We start from the raw sequence: 15,627 nt of genomic DNA on the forward strand, positions 1-15,627 counted from the left end.
GACATTTCCCCCCCTTCCCATGGGAGGCATGACGGACTGGCTCAGGATGTGGCCTTGGAGGAGGGGAGGTGACTGCTTCCTGGTGTGCCAGTTACCTGGGTAATGCAGGTACTGGGTGGAGGCTTATGAGGAGGTAGGGAGGCCAAGGCCCCACATGGCCCGGGGCAGACCTTACAGTGGACAGTGAAAACCTGATAGTAAAAAAGTGTGAAATAATTGGAAGTTCTAAAACTGCCCCTTGGGATGCATTAAAAATTGGAAGAGCTTTAGAAGAGGTCAAAGCTATGTACATATATGACCATATAACCTGATGCTAAGTGAAATGAACCCCAAGATAGAAATGTACTTATAATGAATGAGGTGATTTTTTTTCTTTGTATGTTCTTCCCCCATGGTACCACCCCTGCTGTCAAGTGTATTTGATTCCGGTGTCCTGCATCTTGTATATACATTTTTCTAATTTGGTGAGGGGAAGGGAAATAACAAAATGCTGAAATAAGAGTACAGGATGACCCATTGTAACAATGAGATGTACAAGACAGTATGTTGAAAGTGAACTTTACAATTTTGTGGAGGGAGGTGGGGAGGAAGGGAGGAGGGAGGAGTGGGGGAGGTGGGAAGGAAAGGGATGGTAGGGGAAAAATAAAGGAGGGTGTAACAATGCTCTATAGGAAAGGGACTCATTACCTTGCTCATGTAACTGTCACCCCTCTGTACAGTATCTTTAAGATAAAAAAATATATATTAAGAAAAAAATGGAAAAGTCTTAAAGGAGTTTAAAAAGAGTTTATGTAATTTGATTTGATTTCTATGCTATTTTGCACTTGGATCTGTTTTTCAAAAAGCAAAGATGGCTGGGTGCTGGTGGCTCATGCTTGTAATCCTAGCTACTCAGCAGGGTGAGATTTGAGGATTACAGTTCAAAGCCAGCCCAGGCAGGGAAGTCCATGAGACTCTTATAATAAACCACTCAGAAAACCGGAAGTGGTGCTGTGGCTCAAGTGGTAGAGCAATAGCCTTGAGCTGAAGAGCTGAGGGACGGCATCCAGGCCCAGAGTTCAAGACCCATGACTGACAAAAAAAAAAAAGAAAGCAAAGATGCTAAGCTGGATTCTTGGTATAGTGCTAGTACTTATAATTCTTACATTAAAGAAAATCTTCTATTTGAGCTAAAAAAATTTCCTAAAGATGACAGACTACAGAAAAAAAAATGGCCATTTTAAACTGATGGCCAAAAGGTAATGGATGTGTTATCCAGTATATCAAAGGGTCATTTAAATGCAAAACAAGGTGGCTTTGGAAAAAGGGATTAAAAAATGGTGCCCTCTTTGTAAAAATTTGGGAAGTAGTGGAGAGTGGCTGGCTTCCTAGACAAAAGGAGTTTAAAAATAAAATTGTCCTAAATGTTTGTACATTTATCCCAGCATGTAGAAAGGAACTCCTGGGACCCTGGCAATGGTGGAGCATCCAGAGACAGTTACAATCCACTGTTCAGATGACAGAGATGGTGTCAGATCCTTGAGTCACTCATGCTTGGCCCTTCAAAAATTGATCAGAGTCTGGAGTTCATGGAAAGATAGTTTGTAAGCATGCCTTTCTAATGCCCATGTCTGCCTACTTGGTAACTGCAGGAACTTGCCAGTCATCTGTGATAGTGGGTAGTAACAAGCTAAGGTTGTCAAATGGGAGGATAGTTTAAATCCCAACCCACCAGTGTCTGCTCAAAGGCCTAATTGACAGTGACTTTTGGGCTGGCACCAGCCACATAAATTCACTTGTTTAGGAAAGGAAAATTTGTGGACCTGAGATTGTCTCCCTATTGAGATCTGTCTAAATGCCTGCACAGGTAACTTAGGCATTGTTAGGGTCACTAGAGATTAGCTTTCCTCAGCCAGCCAGAAAAATGCTTTTGCAAACCAGAGTGCTAGACAGGCTATGCTGCTGTAGCCCAAGAAAAGGTCTGTGCAGTTGATAAAAGTTAAATGTTGCATATAATTTTCAGTTTGGAGTAAAATATTGTTCTTAATGACATCTCATCCTGGCAACCTCTTGGTAAAATAGGCTAAGGTTGCAGATTTTTGGCTGGCCTCTGGGTCAGCCTGAAGAAGCTACAGAAGATAGATATTTGCCCATCATCCCACCCTCCATTAAGATCAAGGGACCAGAGTCATTTTTTAAAATGGGGCAGGATAAGGCCTGGTGCTGGTGGCTCACGCCTGTAATCCTAGCTACTCAGGAGGCTGAGGATTGCAGTTCAAAGCCAGCCCAGGCAGGAAAGTCCATGAGACTCTTATCTGCAATAAACCACCAGAAAACCAGAAGTGGTGCTGTGGCTCAAATGGTAGAGTGCTAGCCTTGAGCTGAAGAGCTGAAGGACAGTGCACAGGCCAAAAGTTCAAGCCCCATGACTGACCAAAAAAATGAGGCAGGCTAAATTAAAGGAAGAGGCAGGGGAGACAGTGGTAACAAGTGTGCAAGTGTGGAGACTAAGGCTTGGAAACAATCAGGAAATGAATTCCATTCATTTTTGCCTCCCTTGTAAAGTCTGTGTCCAGCAATGGCAAGGTTGTCCCCTTGAACGTGGCCCTAGCAATGGCTGTATGCCCTGTTCCACTTTAATCCCTTGTGGGATTACAGCATGTGCAGTGAAAATCAGTTTCTCTAGAGCTGCAAAGTCTTGGCCTGAGTCAGAGAGCCTGGAAAAGCTGCTCCAAGCCCACAATGCCTCAAGACAGGCATTGTTAGGTAAGTTAAATAGGTAGTTGAAGAGAATACCATGAGCTGTTCAGGCAGGAAGAAAACTTTATTGTATTATCGAAATGCTGCCCCACCATACATGGTGGAGAAGCACATGGCCAGAGAGGGGAGCCGAAGTATCACCTGGGTTTAAGTAGGGAAGGAGTGGGGAGAAATGCATCCAGGTGAGGGAAGGTGTAGCCACATGGGGGGTCAGGGGGAATGTGACCTCAGGGCCTTAGATGAGAGGTTTGATGGGGGCCAGCTCAAGAATATGACCTTAGAGGGGGAGGTGGCTGCCTCCAGGTGTGTAGTTACCTAGGAGACACAGGTACTGGGAGGAGACTTAGCCAAGAGGTAGGGAGGCCAGGACCTTCATGGCCTGGGGCATACCTTACAGGCAGGTTTCCCCCTTTCTCCAGTATTTGATACAGACAATCCAATTAATTATGTGGGAGGGGTTTGAAGCACCTCTTTTCATTCCCTGCCCATATAATCCAATCAACCATGTGATTCTCCACCTAAAATATCTTGTAACCACTCTGGTTTTACTGTGGCACTCATTATCTCTGACTGGCACCATCCTACTTGTTTCTCTTAGGCCTGCATCTAGTCTTACCAGTCTTTAAGCCATGCTAACATTGTCTGACTACTACAATATCTGATTTAAAACCCACTTCATCCTGAAGGTGGTTGGTAGCTGTGGTGGTTGCTGCGGTGGTTGTGATGGGGAAGTCAGAGTTTCTAACTCCCAAAGCCATTGTCAACAGAATCAAATCCAAAGGACTTGTGCTGGTATTGCCAGATGTGCCAGAAACGGGACGATAATGGCTTCAAGTGTCATTGTCTGTCTGCATCTCATGAGAGACAACTGTTGCTGGCTTCAGAAAATCCTCAACCCTTTATGGATTGTTTTTCAGAGGCATTTAGAAACGACTTTCTAGAACTTCTCAGGAGGTGCTTTGGTACCAGGAGAGTGCACTACAACATCATCTACAACGAGTATGTCAGGCACCGTGGGCACATCCACATGAATGCCACTCAGTGGGAAACGCTGACCGACTTTACCAAGTGGCTGGGCAGGGAAGGCTTGTGCAAAGTGGATGAGACCCTGAGAGGCTGGTACATTCAGTACATAGACAGGGACCCAGAGACCATTCGGTGGCCACTGGAGCTAGAGAAGCAGCAGAAGCAGGACCTCAATGATGAAGAAAAATCTACTAAGCTTATTGAAGAGCAAGTGAGACGAGGTTTGGAAGGGAAAGAGCAGGAGACCCCTGTTTTCTTGGAATTCAGCAGAGAAAACGATGACGAGAAAGTCACATTTCGTCTGAATAAAGGAGCGTGCAGTTCAGCAGGAATATCTTCCAAATCAAGTTCCTTGGGGCTAAGTGCCCTGAAAATATTGGGGAGTGCAGCATCTGTCAAGTGAAAAGCCTCTTCCCAGAGCTCAGTGCTGGCTAAAGAAAAAGAGGAAAAAGAAATCTGCACTGGATGAAATCAGGGAGATTGAAGAGAAGAACGTCTTGAACTGACCACCGGCTGCAGCCTGAAATCACTGTAAAGATTATAACCAAAAAAACTCGGAGATAAATATCATAAGGAAAAGGGTATTTTGAAGGAAGTAATTGACAAGTATACAGCTGTTGTAAAGATGATTGATTCTGGAGATAAGCTGAAACTTGGACCAGACTCATTTAGAGACAGTCATTCCGGCACCAGGAAAAAGAATTCTCATTTTAAATGGAGGCTACAGAGGCAATGAAGCCACTCTGGAAACTATCAAAGAGAAGACCTTTCAGCCACCATCACCATCAAAACTGGGCCTTTAAGAGGACAAAGAGTTGAAGGAATTTGATATGAAGACATATCTAAACTTGCCTAATTGAAAATGTGTGAACAATACACCAAAATGACTCTAAAGCATCAAATTGACATTTGCCAAAGCATTGTGAGACTCTACTTTATTAAGGTTATTTCTTTTGTATAAAACAAATGGTTTCTTGCTGGGCGCCAGTGGCTCACACCTGTAATCCTAGCTGCTCAAGAGGCCGAGTGAGATCTGAGGATCATGTTTCAAAGCCAGCTTGGAGGAAAGTCCGTGAAACTCTTATCTCCAATAAACCACCAGAAAACCAGAAGTGGCGCTGTAGCTCAAGTGGTATAGTGCTAGCCTTGAGCTGAAGAGCTGAGGGACGGTGCTCAGGCCCAGAGTTCAAGCCCCATGACCGACACACAAAATGGTTTTATTTAAATATTACTGTATACAGAAAATTTTAATTATGTGCCCTGAAGTACCACAACTATAATTTTTGTCCTTGTTGCTTTTCTTTTCTCTCCTTCTTTTCTTTCCTTTTCTTTTCTTTTCTTTTCTTTTTTTCTTTTTTTTTTTTTTTTTTTTTTTTTGTCATTTGTGGAGCCTGAATTCTGGGCCTGGACGCTGTCCCTGAGCTCTTCAGCGCAGTGCTCTACCACTTGAGCCACAGTGCCATCTCTGGCTTTTTCTGCTTATGTGAGGAATCAGACCCAGGGCCTCATCCATGCAAGGCAAGCGCTCTACCACTGAGCCACCTTCCCAGCCTCCTTGTTGCTTTTCTTTGTAATAATTCCTTGATGATTTTTTTAATCTTCATTAAAGAATGTTGTAAAGTGGCTTATGTAAAAAAAGAAAAAGATGGCCAGGCGCCAGTGGCTCACACCTGTCATCCTAGCTACTCAGGAGGCTGAGATCTGAGGATCACGTTCAAAGTCAGCCTGGGCAGGAAAGTCCAGGAGACTCATCTCCAATAAACCACCAGAAAATGGAAGTGGCGCTGTGGCTCAAGTGGTAGCATGCTAGCCTTGAGCTGAAGAGCTGAGGGACAGCACTCAGGCCCAGAGTTCAAGTCCCATGACCGACAAAAAAAAAAAATGAAAGGAAAAGAAAAAGAAATGAAAGAACATCCAGGTGCTGGTGGCTCCATCTTATAGTTCTAGCTACTCAGGAGGCTGAGATCTGAGGATGGAGGTTCAATAGCCAGCCAAGCAGAAACATTGGTGAGACTGTTATCTCCAATGAGCCATCCAAAAGCCAGAAGCAGCACTGTGGTTCAAGTGGTAGAGGGCTAGCCTTGAGCAAAAGAGCTTAGGGACAGTGTCCAGGCCTTGAGTTCAAGCCCCAGGACTAACACACACACACACACACACACACACACACACACACACACACACACACACACAGAGGAACTAAAAGAAAGCCGTTTAGAAGAGGAAATGTTCTGTATCTTGATTTGGGCCAAGGTTACACGGGCACATGCACTTGTCAGAAATAAATGTACAAAAATAAATACCCACGAAGGGCCTCTTTGGGGGGGGGCATGGTGGATGTTCTATATCTTGATAGGATTTGCATTGCACAGGTGAAGACATTTTGTCAGAACTCACCAAAAGGTTTATCTGTGTTGCATTGTATGTAAATTTTTCTATTAAAAGAAAAAGAAAAGCTAGGTACCGGTAGCCCATGCCTGTAATCCTAGCTATTCAAGAGACTGAGATCTGAGGATTGCAGTTTGAAGCCAAACCAAGCAGGAAAGTTTGTGAGACTCTTCTCTTCAATTAACTTGTAGAATGATAGCTTTGAGCAAAAAGCTCAGGGAGGGGCTGGGAAGGTGGCTTGGTGGTAGAGTGCTTGCCTTGCATGCATGAGGCCTTGGGTTCGATTCCTCAGGACTACATAAGCAGAAAAAGCCAAAAGTGGTACTGTGGCTCAAGTGGTAGAACACTAGCCTTGAGCTGAAGAGCTCAGGGACAGCGGCCAGGCCCACAACTGATGGGAAAAAAAGTGCTAAGGAACAGTGCCCTGGTCCTGAGTTCAAGCACAGGACCTGCACAAAAACAGACAAAAAGCCAATGAAATAATTAGAATGATTTCAATTAAAAACTACTGACAAAAGCAGGTAGTGACTCAGTTCAAAATAACTGGAATGCCTGCACATTACTTACAGGAATGCAAAATAACATGGCTGTTTGGTAAATGTGGGTTTCCCCGCCCCCCCTTCCTTCCTTTCTTCTCCTCCTCCCCACCCAGTACTGCTGTCCACAGTGCTGGCACTAGTTTACATTCCCACCAACAGTGCAGTGGGGTTCCTTTTCCCCCAATCCCCACCAACATGTGTTGTTCCAATTCAATTCACAATATTGGCTAATCTAACTGGGATGAGATGGAGTCTCAGAGTTGTTTTGATTTGCATTTCCTTGATGGCCGGGAATGATGAGCTTGTTTGCTTTTCTTTCTTGCCACGCCGACCCCAGTAGAGTCTGCTTAGCATGGGAAACCATCTATCAGACCATGATAGGGGCTTCAGAGACCTATCTCTGAGTTTTGGGACTTCACCAAAGTCTACCTCAGAGAATGGGGCTTTACAGAAACCTATCTCCAAGTTTTGGGACTTCACCGAAGTCTACCTCGGAGAATAGGGCTTCTAAGAGGCCTACTCCTGGAAAAAGGCTGGCAAACCCCTGGGAAAAGATGTGTTTCTGTCTTTCTTCCCTCATAAGAGTGCCTGTTAATCTTTTACTGCTTCTACTGCTTTTTGTACTTGCTCATTGTCAACGTTCCCTTATTCAAAGCTCTCTCTTAAGAGTGTTGACGACTCCAATATCTGATGAGTGTCTTAAAAATATGACTAACTCACCAGAGTTAAGTGCTAACCTGAAACCCCTCTTATGGAGGCTAGGAGACAAGTTATAAGTAAATATAAAAGTATTGGGGGTTTCACAAAGTCACTTCAGCAGAAGGAATTATTTGTAAGGGATTTACAAGAAGCTATAGGCTCAGCTAAAACAGAAAGAATGTATGGCAATTGCTGAGATAATTATTTAGGAGAGAGAATTTCCTGCTATTTACTAAGAGAATTGCTAGGTCTCCTTAAAGTTTACTATTAAAGAAGAGACAGGAAAGATCTTATGGGAAAGTTAAGGCCTCTATAAAAATAGGTAATGGTTAATTGGTGACAAACATCGAAACCCAAACCCATTGTATTCCTTAGAGATAAGCCGAAGACAAATGCCTATCAGGTGCCCAGCTGGTGACCACCCAAGAAAGAAGCCATGCAGCAAGATTGTGTAACCTTTTGCCCTTTCTCATGAGACTTCTGTTATAAAAGGTTGCTATCCTCTGCATTAAATCGCACTCAGCACTCAGCATCCACTCCTCTTGTGTGTGAGTTGTCTGTTTGCCATCTCCCCACCTATTCCAGGTTCCTCCCTTAGGTGTCCTCCGTCGCCCCGACAGAACCCGGTCCGCGGCAGGTGGCGCCCAACGTGGGGCTCAGAGCGGGGCACGAAGCAGTTTCTTCAGTCAAGGAACCTTGGGAGGTAAGCATCTCTCTCTCTCTCTTTCTTTTCTTTTCACCTGGAATAGTAGTCAGAAGCTCGTTGGGGTGCTGCAGGCCCCTCAGTTGTGACTGAGAAAGATAACGAGTAAATCATGGGGAGTTCATCTTCTAAAAATAAGGATAGTTTGTCTCTATTTTAAAACATATGCTAAAAGCACGAGGCACTAAAGCCTCCACAGCAGGAGTGGGAGAACAAACTAATCCTTGGTTCCCACAGGAAAAAGGGAACCATTGAAAAAGTGAATGTAAATCTAAGTTCCATAAAGAGGGAACTCCTCCTTCCAGAGGAAACAAAAAACGGGCAGAGGGGCAACCAGCCCCTCCCCAAGAGAATAAGAAACAATTAGATCATTTGATACAACTTTCATATTTCAGGAATGGTGAAAGCCTGCAGGTGTGGTCTTGGGGCTGGCGGAGAGTCTTGGCGGACGCGCTATAAGACTGCCAGCAGGGCCAGTGGGAGACGTCCCCTGGACCCCTGGGTGGGGCTGTCCTCGAGATCGGGTAGAGGGGGTTCTAGTCCCCTGGTAAGTGGTGAGATGTCATCCCATTCACTGAGACCTGATTTTGTCTTTGTGGCCACTTGTTTGTCTTGTTTAGTGTGTGTGTTCGTTTTATGTCTTCTGAGGTAGGGAAGATTTGGGTGAGTGTGACAGGCTCACTCAGCAGACTCTGGATTCAGCTTGCTGAATGAGAACAGCACAGAGATCCAAAAGACTAATTAGTGAATTGCCTTGCTAACAAGCAAGCTCTGGGAAAATGAAGCCCAACAAAGGTATCTAGTTTAAAAGGAATACTGTCTTAAATTTTTGTTTAAAAACTTTAAAAGGTGTATGTACAACTGATTTTGATTTTTGCACGCTTTAAGATCTGTGTAAGTGTTTTGTGTGTGTCTGTGAACGTGTTCAAAGATAAGAATTGTCAGCATGCTGTAACAATTGGGTGAGTTTAAATTTAAAATTCAAAAGGTTATGAGGTTTGATGGGGCTGGGAAGGTGGCTCAGTGGTAGAGCACTTGCCTTGCATTCATGAGGCTCTGGGTTCGATTCCTCAGCACCACATAAGCAAAAGAAAAAAAAAAAGCCGGAAGTGGTGCTGTGGTGCTGTGGCCCCACGACCGGACCCCCCCCCCAAAAAAAAAAAGAAAAAAAAAAAGAAAAAAAAAAAGAAAACAAAAGGTTATGAGGTTTGGACATTACCAAAATTTAAAAAAAAAAAAAAAAACTTCACATTGTTTTAAATGGCTTTTTAAAGATTCTTTAACTTACAAATTAGAAAATCTGGTATTTTAAAGACTAATGTTTTAAAATGCATAAGACTGTTTATACTGTAATCAAGTTATCTGGCTTAACAAAAATGCATTGGCTGTTTGCGATCTAATTCCCTTGGCTAAAATTTGGGATAAATATTAAAATTTTAAATGTAAAGGTTAGTTTAACACTGTCAAAGATGTTACCTGTTCTGTCTATCTAAAACTGTATTTCATTTGAGAACCAAGAGAAGAGACGGGGAAAAACTTAGAAACCAACAGAAGACCTATCTTTAGGGGTAAGGGGTGAACAAGCAGAAGTGCAGTTCAGCTGGTCATGCAGTGGGACAGGCCCTGGGAGGAGTCCACGCATGGTGAGGCAAACTGGCACAAACGCAGTTCATCTAACCCTAAAGAGTCAGATTGAGTGTGTGGCCATTCCATAGGAGGGGCCAAGTGGCCCATCATTGTTCTGTCTCTTTTCCCTGCAGATAGACACTGAAAACATGATGGTTAAAATGAGTGGTGTGATGATCTGATTAGTACTGGAAAAACTTCCCCTTGGATGTGTTAACATTAAAATTAGGAAGGCCTTAAAAAGAGGGCAAAAAGTTATTTCTATAATATGGCTTACTTTCAATTATGTTCTACAATTAGGATGTTTTTAAAAGTTATAAAGGTGTTAAGTCTAGCTTCGTGATATAGTAAAGGTGACTGTAATTCTTGCATTAAGGAAAAATTGTCATTTGAGTTAAAAAATCTTAATGTGTATCTGTTTTAAAACAAGCAACCAAGAGGCAATGAGTGACACTTGGCCTCAAGATTTCAAGGGATCTTTTCATATGCAAATAAAAACTAAAGTATAAAATATTAAAGGTGATTAATAAGAGGTTTAAAAAAATTAGGAATGGATTTTTGGATATAAAGTTTAAATGTAAAATTGTTCTTAACATTGGCCTCAATGTGCACAAAGAAAAAAATTAGGATTACCAAAATAATTGCTATTCTAGTTTGCTCTTATAGGTTGTTTTTTAAGTTTCCAGCAAAGACCAGAGCAAAGCACAGAGGATTCTTACAAGTTGTCAGATGTAACTTTGACTCTTAATAAGTTTCAGGTAAGAGCATGCTTAAAAGCTACTTCTTTGTTGACCACCTTGTTGCTTTCAATTGGAGTAAAATGGCCTTTTGTAAGACTCACTGATCTGCAAACTGGTTCAAAGCCAGCCCGGGCACAGAAAAGTCCCTGTGAGACTGTCACCTCTATTCAGCCAGCAGAGTACTAGCCCTGGACTAAAGAGTCGGGGGACAGTACTCAAGCCCCAAGCTCGAGACTCACAGTGGCAGAGTACTAGCCCTGGACTGAAGAGTTAGGGGACAGCATTCAAGCCCCGAGTCTGGGACTCAAAGCGGCAGAGTGCTAGCCTTAAGCTGTAGAGCTGAGGGACAGTGCTCAGGCCCCAAGTTTGAGTCCAGCAACCAGCTAAGGAAAATGCCAATGAGGCATTTATCCCAATGTGAAGAAGACACTCCTGGGACAAAAGCAATGGAAGAGCATCCAGAGGCAGTAAAGCCACTGCTTGGATGGCAGAAATGTCAGATCCTAGAGTCATTTGTGCGTGGCCCTTCAAAACTGGTCAGAGCCGGGAGGTCATAGGAAGATAGTTTGAAAGCATGCCTAATGTTCATGACTACCTTGTAAGGGACAGGAACTTGCCAGACCTCTGTGATAGTAAAAAGCTAATGTTATAAAATGTGGGGGATAGTTTAAATCTCAACCCCTTTATGTGCCAAAAGCTCTAATTGGCAGTAACTATTGAGCTGACACTAGTTACATGAAATTCATCTGCCCAGGAAAAAGTTTGTAAACCTGAGAGAGTGTTTCTATTGATATCTGTCTAAAGGCCTGCAAAGGTAACTTAGGCATTATTTGGGATCATTAGAGATCACATTCCTAAGCCATCTAGAAAGATGCTTTTACAAACCAGAGTACTAAACAAGCTACACTGCTGTAGCCGGAGAAAAGGTCTGTGCAGTTGTCAAAAGTTAAATATTGTTCTTAATGACATCTAACCCTGATAGCCTCTTTGTAAAATAGGCTAAGGTTATAGGTTCCTGGCTAGGTAAGATCAACGCCCCTAAAGTCAGCTTGAAGAAGTTACAGAAGATTGACCTTCGCCCTTCTACCCCCATTTTAAGATCAAGGGTCCAGAGTCAGAAATTTTGGAGAAATGAGGCAAAATAGATAAAATAAAATAAAAAAAAAAAAGAAGAAGGCATAAAAAATAGTGTTAACTGTTGTAGGTGTTCAAGGTGTGGAAACTGCATCTGTCAGAGATGATTACAAGACTAAGATTTACAAAAATATCTGGTTAGTAAAAAAGGTTGTGGTTTTAGTAAATTGTCCTGAGCTATTGTTTAAAGATCTTAAAAACCAGCAGGATCAAAGCCTGCCAAGCCTATACAATGTATCCTTAACCAGTCTGTATAGGAATTTACAGCCCAACATGAGGTGTGACAGTCCCTTGGAGCCACTGAGAGACCTGGCTGTTGCGGTTGCTGCTGCTGCTGCTGTTGCTGCATACCCTAATGGGTAAAGTTCAACGACGGCCTGACAGCCACCTGGAAAAACTCCTGCCTGATTCCATCACCTGAGTCTGCTTCCTGGTTGACTGCTGCTAAATCTAAAATCTTGTGGGACATTCTTTTGGAAGATATCCAGAAATCCTCTCTCTTCCCACAGTGGATATTGGGGACATGGATATCACTGGCTTGCTTGTCTTAGGCACTTCAGTGCATAGTGACTGAAAATCCACTCTAGGGTCTCAGCCTAGTTTGACTCTGATATGGTAATAACCTGAGTGTGTTATCAATGGAGGTAATACTCTTAGCCTTAAAATCTAGCAAGCTTCTGCATCACAGTGGTGCCTTAAGGCTGTTCTAAGATAAAGGTTCCGCAAGCTAAAGGAAAATTGGGCAGTTTTAAACTCCAGCCACAAAGATGCTCAAGGGATTGTAAAGAAAGAGGGTGGTAAAGAAAGCCTTGGGAAAGGAATTGTAAAGAAAGAAGGAAGTAAAGAAAGCCTTGGAAAAAAAATTGGGGAAATTTGAAAAGTAAGGATTGTCTTTAAGACAAACCTCAGAAAGTTTAAGTATGTCGCAAATGGTATGAGTATGTCTTAAAATTGGAGCTTACAAGTACAGCTGGCATAAAATTGAGTTAACTGATACACGGAGTCAGGACTGGTGAAAAAAAAAAAAAAAAAAAAAAAGGGGCAAATGCCACGCCGACCCCAGTAGAGTCTGCTTAGCATGGGAAACCATCTATCAGACCATGATAGGGGCTTCAGAGACCTATCTCTGAGTTTTGGGACTTCACCAAAGTCTACCTCAGAGAATGGGGCTTTACAGAAACCTATCTCCAAGTTTTGGGACTTCACCGAAGTCTACCTCGGAGAATAGGGCTTCTAAGAGGCCTACTCCTGGAAAAAGGCTGGCAAACCCCTGGGAAAAGATGTGTTTCTGTCTTTCTTCCCTCATAAGAGTGCCTGTTAATCTTTTACTGCTTCTACTGCTTTTTGTACTTGCTCATTGTCAACGTTCCCTTATTCAAAGCTCTCTCTTAAGAGTGTTGACGACTCCAATATCTGATGAGTGTCTTAAAAATATGACTAACTCACCAGAGTTAAGTGCTAACCTGAAACCCCTCTTATGGAGGCTAGGAGACAAGTTATAAGTAAATATAAAAGTATTGGGGGTTTCACAAAGTCACTTCAGCAGAAGGAATTATTTGTAAGGGATTTACAAGAAGCTATAGGCTCAGCTAAAACAGAAAGAATGTATGGCAATTGCTGAGATAATTATTTAGGAGAGAGAATTTCCTGCTATTTACTAAGAGAATTGCTAGGTCTCCTTAAAGTTTACTATTAAAGAAGAGACAGGAAAGATCTTATGGGAAAGTTAAGGCCTCTATAAAAATAGGTAATGGTTAATTGGTGACAAACATCGAAACCCAAACCCATTGTATTCCTTAGAGATAAGCCGAAGACAAATGCCTATCAGGTGCCCAGCTGGTGACCACCCAAGAAAGAAGCCATGCAGCAAGATTGTGTAACCTTTTGCCCTTTCTCATGAGACTTCTGTTATAAAAGGTTGCTATCCTCTGCATTAAATCGCACTCAGCACTCAGCATCCACTCCTCTTGTGTGTGAGTTGTCTGTTTGCCATCTCCCCACCTATTCCAGGTTCCTCCCTTAGGTGTCCTCCGTCGCCCCGACAGAACCCGGTCCGCGGCACTTTCTTTCGGTCTTTCTTTCTTCCTTTCTTTCGGTCTTTCTTTCTTTCTTTTGGTCTTTCTTTTGGTCTTTCTTTCTCTCCTCTCTCTTTCTTTTTTTGTTGGTCGTGGGGCCTGAACTCTGGGCCTGGGTGCCATCCCTGAGCTCTTCAGCTCAAGGCTAGCACTCTACCACTTGAGCCTCAGCCCCGTTTCTGGCTTTTTCTGCTTATGTGGTGCTGAGGAATCGAACCCAGGGCTCATGCATGCAAGGCAAGCACTCTACCACTGAGCCACCTTCCCAGCCCCTCTTCGTGAGTTTCTTTGCCATTCTTACCTCTTCTTCTGAGAAGTCTCTCCTTAGCTCTTTTGACCATTTAATGATTGGTTTATTAGCTTTGGGAAGGGTTAGTTTTTGAGCTCCTTGTATATTTTGGATATTAGGTTTGTGTTGGATGCTGGTAAAGATCTTCTCCCTGTCTGTTGGTTGTCTTTCTAGTTTAGTGTCTATGTGAATAAACTTTGAATTGGATTTGTAATCCCATGTAATCCTATCTGCTGTGCCCTTGTACTGAGTGAATGTATATATACATACTTATATATATATATGTGTGTGTGTATGTATGTGATATATATGTATACAGATACATATATATGCAGTTAAATCTGCTCCCTTCCAACTCAGAAGTGTGTTTATCCCAGAGAAATGAAAACTTATACTTCTTACCCCAACATCTATCTGTGAATAGGTACTGTTTCCATCTTCATAATTACTAACAGACAGAAACATTTGTGAGGTCCATTGGTTAGCCAGTGTCTACAGCACACGGGAAGGCTGCCCAGGATAGGAGGGAAGGATCTCACAGCCCAGCACGCATCATGCCTGAGTCTGACATGCTTTAAGCCTTATGCATTATGCAAGAAGCCAGACTCCAGATACAAAAGACATAGGAATCTATTTATATGACAAAGTATAGGGACAGAAAATAGACCAGTGGTTGTCAAAGGTCAAGGGTGAGAAGAAAGGTCAGTGGCAAAGGGCATGGGAGAAGCTTGGGACTGAATAGTCTGCATTGCTTGGTGTACTGGCAACTTAATTGTGCTTGCCAACACTCTTGCCCCTGCCTGGAACTGGAGGCTAACAGGTAGGGTGCAGATCACGAACAGAGCACTTGTCTAGAGTAGACAAGGCCATAGCGTCCACCCCCAACACCTCCAAAACCACAGGGCTGGACCCCACAAATGCTCAATTGTACTTATGAAAATCATACTTTTAAATAATTTAAACAGCCGTAGTAACCGTACCATGTAGATGGTGAAATTATATTCATCATAAAATTCTTCCACTTTTTTGGTATGTTGGAAGATATTTATAATCAGCTGTTTGGGGGGAAATAATGAAAAGATGTTGAGTGGTTGATAAAATGTAAGTTGCTGGGCACTAGTCTGTAATTGTAGCTACTTTGAAGGCTGAGATCTGAGGATCATGATTCAAAGGCAGACTCTATTTCCAATGACCCACCAAAAAACAACCAGAAGTGGAGCTGTGGCTCAAGTAGTAGAGCACTAGCCTTGAGCACAAAAGCTCATGGGCAGCATCTAGGACCTGAGTTCAAGCCCCAGCACACACACACACACACACACACACACACACACACACACACACACACACGGATGATTAATGTTAAATAATATATAGTAAAGAAAGCATTGCAAAGGGAACAAGGAAACTGGTTGGGGAATGCTATGTTTTAATTCTTTATTTATTTGTTGGTTGTGGAACTTGAACTCAGGGCCTGGGCACTGTCCCTGAGCTATTTTGCTCAAGGCTAGCACTCTATCACTTTGAGTGACAGCTTCAATTCTGGTTTTCCGGTGGTTCATTGGAGATAAGAGTCTCAGGGACTTTCCTGCCAAGGCTGGCTTGGAACCACGATCCTCAGTTTTCAGCCTCCTGCCAGCCTCCTGCGTAGACAGGATTACAGGCATGAGTCACC

The 15,627-nt window shown here is 43.0% G+C and overlaps 1 pseudogene; it reads left to right on the forward strand.

Moving 5' to 3' along the window:
- The first annotated feature begins 3,462 nt into the window (after positions 1–3,462).
- LOC138814899 (DNA/RNA-binding protein KIN17 pseudogene) lies at positions 3,463–4,621 on the forward strand (annotated as a pseudogene).
- The last annotated feature ends 11,006 nt before the right edge of the window (positions 4,622–15,627 follow it).

The sequence above is a fragment of the Dipodomys merriami genome, unplaced genomic scaffold (assembly GCF_024711535.1).
Source record: "Dipodomys merriami isolate MVZ:Mamm:240054 unplaced genomic scaffold, mDipMer1.0.p SCAF_62, whole genome shotgun sequence".
Lineage (NCBI taxonomy): Eukaryota > Metazoa > Chordata > Mammalia > Rodentia > Heteromyidae > Dipodomys > Dipodomys merriami.